General features: G+C 42.7%; 1 long non-coding RNA gene across 1 annotated transcript; it reads left to right on the top strand.

Annotated features, from left to right (window-relative positions):
• Window positions 1-3,420: 3,420 nt before the first annotated feature.
• On the top strand, window positions 3,421-6,087 carry LOC310781847. The gene is made up of 4 exons (XR_014552983.1): window positions 3,421-3,557; window positions 4,530-4,578; window positions 5,007-5,114; window positions 5,956-6,087. It is a non-coding gene; the product is annotated as an uncharacterized lncRNA (long non-coding RNA).
• The last annotated feature ends 949 nt before the right edge of the window (window positions 6,088-7,036 follow it).

Raw genomic sequence — 7,036 nt, 5'->3', positions numbered from 1 at the left:
GGTAGGGTTTACATATCGCACTTCCGGTGGGCGTGGCCTAACCAAAGTAGGCTAGAACTGTAGCCACGCCCCCAAGGAGTTTGAATGTGAAAAATAGGCTCCGCCCCCTTTCCCTGGCTTCCGGCGGGGGTGGGTGGAGCCAAAAAAGGTAACTCCGCCCCTGAAGGTCGTAGAGCCTCGGGGGCGTGGTTTTAGTGGGGTACCTCAATCTCCTAAGTGGGGTAGGGTACTTTACTAAAGTGGGAGGAGCTACACTTTTTAAATTTGCATACTTGAATAAATTCGTCTTCACTAGTAAAGTAAGCAGGAAGTAATGGTATATTCCTTAGGAACAACTCAGGAAGATGTACTGCTTCACTTGAGGGGGCACAAACATGGGAACTAATGGTAAAGTAAGCAGGAAGTAATGGTGTATTCCTTAGTAACTACTCAGTAAGATGTACTGCTTCACTTGAGGGGGCACAAACATGGGAACTAATGGTAAAGTAAGCAGGAAGTAATGGTGTATCCCTTAGTAACTACTCAGTAAGATGTACTGCTTCACTTGAGGGGGCACAAACATGGGAACTAATGGTAAAGTAAGCAGGAAGTAATGGTGTATCCCTTAGTAACAACTCAGGAAGATGTACTGCTTTACTTGAGGGGGCACAAACATGTTAAGTAATGGTAAAGTAAGCAGGAAGTAATGGTGTATTCCTTAGTAACTACTCAGTAAGATGTACTGCTTCACTTGAGGGGGCACAAACATGGGAACTAATGGTAAAGTAAGCAGGAAGTAATGATGCACTAACATGGTAAGTAATGGTAAGGTAATCATGAAGTAACGATGAGTACTCATGAACAACTGGTAAGTATTTGGTGGAGTCATGCTCACGAACATGGTAACTAATAGTCAGTTCTTAAGGAACTACCTGTTCATGAACTAGTGAAATATTAAAAAAAAAAAAATTTAGGGAAGTAATCATTACTTACTGGTTCGTTAACATGGTAACTAATGGTCAGTTCTTTAGTAACTACCATGGGAACTAATGGTCAGTTCTTAAGTAACTACCATTAAGGATCTTTAAGGAACTACCCATTAACTATTAATGAACTAGTGAATGAAAACAAATGAAAAAAAAATTAGGGAAGTAATCATTACTTACTGGTTCGTTAACATGGTAACTAATGGTCCGTTCTTTAGTAACTACCATGGGAACTAATGGTCAGTTCTTAAGTAACTACCATTAAGGATCTTTAAGGAACTACCCATTAACTATTAATGAACTAGTGAATGAAAACATATAAAAAAAAAAAAATTAGGGAAGTAATCATTACTTACTGGTTCGTTAACATGGTAACTAATGGTCAGTTCTTAAGTAACTACCATTAAGGAACTACCTATCAACTACTCATTAACTAATCATTAACTATTCATGAACTAATGGTTCGTTCCTTACTCGTTCCTCAGTAACTACCCATTTTTTGTGTTACAGTATTATGAAGTGTTACCGATCTTTGCTTCACACCGGCAGCCCTAACGGCCGGACTGCACAGGAAGAGGCAGAAACTGAACATCTACCGACCCTGTGTGGCTGCAAGGTGGAACTACACTGAACCCTCCAACACAGGATTTCGGCAGGTGGATTAACATTGAGGCGATCAATGTGTTAGGGTTAGGCTATTACCCCTGTCAGTGGCCCTGACCAAGGCAATAGACCCTTCTCACGGGGGCCATTTTGTGTCGAAAAGGCAGGGTAAACACAGGTGCAAGCAAAACACTAATGAGGGTTTCTGACGTTCACATAGCAGTTTGGTTACATTTCCGAGGTCAAGCTTCCTGGCAGTACTACACTGTGTGAAATCACTCTGCATCACACACATACACACACACACACACACACACACACACACACACACACACACACACACACAAACACACACACACACCCACCATGCGCGCGCCCACACACACACACACACCACGCACGCACGGACGCACGGACACACACACACACACACACACACACACACACACACACGCACGCACGCACGCACGCACTGTATAGCACCGCATCATTACGCATTTCTGGAAGTGAAAACAGGCTATTTGAAATAGACAGCACAAAATATATTAAAGTCAAAGATACAAGCCTTGTATCTTTGAAAAAATTAATCAATAACAGAACACAGATAGCCTCTTACCAGAAATATGTCGGGATTCGGGTTCGGGGAGCTCTTACAGGTGCGTGCAGTGGTCTCCGGGATGCGTGATTTCTAACCCCACATAAGATAGGCAATAACCACGCCCTGTGCCCGCCTACGCAGCAGTCAAGCGCCGGGATTGGCCGCTCACGTGAGCCAATGGGACGGTGATTACTTGACAAGCTCCTGGTGCGTGACAAGCAGACTGACAAGGCTTCAGCCTGCATGCAGCTCAGCGTGCCGCTACAACATGATTTCGGTAAAAGGGTAAATTAACAATGTTTTAACAAATTTTTCTCCATCAAAACTTCTTAGCAAAACTAACACAGTTAGATTGTTTTTATAGCACAACTTTTTTCATCTCGTCTTAATCTGATATTTGAGGCAATAATTATCTTTCTCCTCAGAAAGCCCTGTGAGAAAATCCTATCAACCCCAAGAGTAATATCTCTGGGTTTCCTGTTTTGAAGGTCTGCTTTGAATAGTAGCCTATAAAATAAATACCTGGTTTCTTGACGGATCTGGCTAGACTGGTTTTAGAGATTAATTACTTTAGGTTTGAAAATGCATTTTACTTGCAGTGTCAGGGTGTTCACTGCATGAAAAGCCTGTTATGCGGGCCAATGCAGAACTGCAAAACGTTAGCTATGCAGCACTTTCTGGCACTTTGCAGCTAGCACAGAATAATCCCACTTATTACCACATATACCTCAATAGATTACCCCCCCCCCAGCCCCCTACTGTGGGAGGCTTTTATATGTCAATGGGCATGTTGTGATGCAAATCACAACACCCCCCCTCCCCTATCCTGGTCCAGGATGAGGGGCTTTAACACCTCAGGATGAGAGAGTTAGAGAGAGAGAGAGATCTTGAGCCCAAAATGTAAATTAATTAATTTTAACCCGCACCATACACTTTAAAAGTTCAACATTCAACTTTCAAAGTCAAGTTAAACTGTTTTTATTTATAAAATGCACAGTAGTATAATACAAGGTCATTCTGAAAAATGAAATTATGACAAGGCAAGCAATTACAGAAGAATGCATTCACCTTCTTCTGAAATAAGTTTATAATGTAAGGTTCAGTTAATATAAGAACAAAGCAAGAACAATAAGGTACAGGGTCCATACAGCTTTTGAAGAGTAAAATTCAAGCACTTTCACAGGATTTGAAGCTATGCTTCTTTGTAACGTCATCACGTTATGGGACCTTCACATGGTCTCCCAGAGCAATCCAGATGGGTCTCGCGAGAGCTCGTAACGTGATCGCGGAAGGAGGAGATGTTGGTTTGCTGCTCTGCTGCCTATCGATGCCTGCTAACCATGGCTGATATCGACACGGACAGCCCACAGGAACGCAATACCAAGCTTTCGGTAAGAATATACATTAAATAATGATTTAAGGAGGATTCTAGGATTTAACATTAGATTAGATTATATTTTGAAGCGGAGCCTTTGTTGTCGCATTTGTTGTCGCACACGTGACATCACAGCTGCGACCAAACATGGCTGCTGCCAGTCTGTTGTTTTTCAGTTTCAGAATGATCAAAAAGCTACTGTAATTTGCAATCCATGTCCCACACAGGTTCCGAGAGGAGGGGAAACCTCTAAGCTGGCATTACGTTAAATCAAAGCTGGCGATGATGCAGTGGATATGTTTGTTGTTTGTGTTAGCGAGTTTCGTTAGCATTTAGCTCGTAGCGCGGCCTACCGGCCGCTTGGCAGACAAACTTTTACATTTACAGTCTGTGGCTTGTGATCAAACAGCCCCACAAAAGCACTTAATATACAGAGGTGGCGTAAACTTATAGAAACTAATTGAAACCCCTTTACCCGAAATGAAACATCCAGGGATTGTGTATTTAACTCCAAAAAACCACTCGCTAACGTTAAGCTAACCGCGCTAGTTAGCGTTAGCTGCTGGACCACTGAGCTAAATAAGTGCTGGACAGAGCAATCTTAACAGGCTCTAACTGCTTTCTAGCTGTAAATAATTTGTGGTAACCTTTTCCTTAAGTTATGCAGAGCAGCAACCTTTGGAAATAGCATATTTAGAGCGGAGTTTCTGGACTTGGTGAGTGTTATGTGACGCGCGTGGGGGGAAATGGCCCTCGTTTATCAGCGGAGGTAAACCAATAATACAGCATGTTTTTCTGTAGCTGTGGTCAGGAGGGAACAACTGACTGATATCAGATAGGCTATTTCATTGTCCACCTTCAAACTGATATTGATCTAAGGCATTTATCATATCTACTCTATATCTCCAGAGGAAATCTACTACAGTACCACGTCACACTTAAAGGAGAACTTCAATGAATGCTTCACAATTTTCCTCTTTTTTTACAGAATATCTCATAGCAGTGTCCCCTCTGCACCTCCTTGCCAATAGGCTATGGTAAGTTCATATTTTTGTCATATTATTGTTTATCTGTTATCATAATGTACCTAATGCATGTTTAATATGATGCTATCTGGGCAGATAACACTTATGACTTCATTCACCAAGCCAGGCTGCAGCTGTACAGCAGTTTCTTTGTTTCTTTGTTGTTGTTTTTGCTGTACAGCAGCCAGGCTGGCTGAGTGATGTCACTGGTGTTATCTGCCCAGATGGCTTTTTATTGAGCGCGTGCCAGCTGCTTTACAAAAACCAGTTTAGATGCAGCTATGTGTGGGAAAAACAAAACAAGATAATCCTATTGCTTCATACCCCTCTCACATATTAATGTGAAGTGGTCTCCAACCTGCACTGTGCTCTTTTAAGTGCAATGAACTGACTGGAAACTTTATCTTACATCTAATCTTTTCAATGTTTTTTCTCATGAGCCTGTTCACACTCCGCAGACAGCTCTACTTGCCTGACGTGGCCGGTCTCCATTCCTCCAAACCGGAGCAGCGCCAGCTGCATACTGCATGTAGCTACACTGACTATCGGCAAGTACCTCATACTACTTCACATCAAAAAATCACAACTATCTCATATCAGAGCACTCTGGACAGAGCGTGACCGATTTTCCACAGTCAGAAAATATAACGAATAAAATATGATGCATTATTATTCATTAAACCATCCAGCATTATATAAGAATTAAAAGCTCCTTCTACCACTGCAACTACCAACAGAGAAAGAATGAAAATAAAACAAGACAGACTGCCTCTGTCCCCTTGCTCTGACCAGTGTTGCCAGATCTTGCCAGAGAAACAACCAACCAGGTTAAGCTCCAGCCCGTCTGAGACCCTTCTCCCTGCCTTCCTCAGATGCCTGAGCTGGAGTAGCGGGCTGGAGTAGGTTGAACACCTGGTTGCTTGTTTTTCTGGTGAGATCTAGCTCGTAACACTGGCTCTGAACGCACTGAAACTGAATTTCTGTTCATCTGACAGTTCAGATGATGCTCCAACCATTTTTTATTAAATTTATGAACGCACAAATAAATAGCAAAACAATCAGCTGGGTCATGATTACTTTTAACTCATTAACCCATGTTCGCATAATTTAGTTATCTCTGTGTGTGGGCTCTACTAGGCTGCGTGCGAACCACATACCCTTTACAAGGATTAAACCTAAGTGTACTTCTCTCTCATACGCACACACATACACGGAACCACTGCTCTAGTGTGTCTGTAGATATCTGTATATTTTATATGCTTATATGGAAATGTGATGTTATGGAGCTGTATCGTACCAGAGAGTGAGACTAAGACAAAGGACAGTCTTCCATGGCACAATTCTGAAACAATTTTGTATTTATAACATACTACTTTAATTGTTTTTCAGCTGCCTGTAAAACGTGGTATGAGACTGTACGCCGGACCTTCCACTTCAGCCAACCTGGGCTAGAGGGGAAGGGGACAGCCGCAAAGATTTCGTGCCGGAGTCGAAGATTGAGGGTAAATAAGGGACTTACTAGACTAGGCATTAAAGGGAGAGTGCGGATTATTGGACATAATGTTTTATGAACTCCATACCAGCTGTAGAGTGTCTGGGGAGCTGACTTGCTGATCCATGATTCCCGTAGGCGGAGCTCTAGCTTGATCTGAGTGGAGAAAAACCGAGTCCCGGAGGACACTCTAGGGTGACAGAGTTATCAAGTTTTACTCCTAAAGAAAGCATGCATGTGCTATGACATCTCATTTCAACAATAAAACCGCAGTCTTGCTGTTGATCAGACCGTGCTATTTATTGGCACTACTTTCTGGCTCCGCACTGCATCCGCGGTGTTCACTATAACGCTGTGTACAGGTGTTTCAGACACAGCACGCTCTGTAGCCTTGACTTCTGTTGTGATGAAGGTATTTGAGCGTATTGTCTGTGATCACCTGTCCAATGTTGAAATGGACAGCTTCCAGTTCGCTTATCGTGCCAACAGGTCTGTCGAGGATGCTGTGTCTCTGTGTCTCCACAGCATCCTACAGCACCTGGAGGCCCCCGCCACTTACGTTAGAGTTTTATTTATCGATTTTAGCTCTGCGTTTAACACGATCGTGCCCTCCAAACTATTTGATAAACTTATGGCTCTAGGGATCAATCACTCTCTATGCCTTTGGATTCTCGACTTCCTGTCTAACAGGAAGCAAGTAGTTAAAATAGGCAACATGCTCTCTCGAACTATGACTCAACACCGGGGCCCCTCAGGGTTGCGTTCTTTCAGCCCTTCTCTTTGCACTTTATACCAACGATTTTATTTCCCACTCTCAATTTGTTTCGTTTTTTAAGTACGCGGACGACACTACGGTGGTCGGGTATATTAAAAATGGTGATGAATCTGCCTACAGGGCCGAAGTGGCAGCCCTAGTCAACTGGTGCACTTTAAACAATCTTGTCTTAAATTTAGATAAGACCAAGGAAATGATTATTG

The sequence above is a fragment of the Poromitra crassiceps genome (assembly GCF_964638095.1).
Source record: "Poromitra crassiceps genome assembly, chromosome: 8".
Taxonomy (NCBI): domain Eukaryota; kingdom Metazoa; phylum Chordata; class Actinopteri; order Beryciformes; family Melamphaidae; genus Poromitra; species Poromitra crassiceps.
This window is presented reverse-complemented; position numbering and strand designations above follow the sequence as displayed.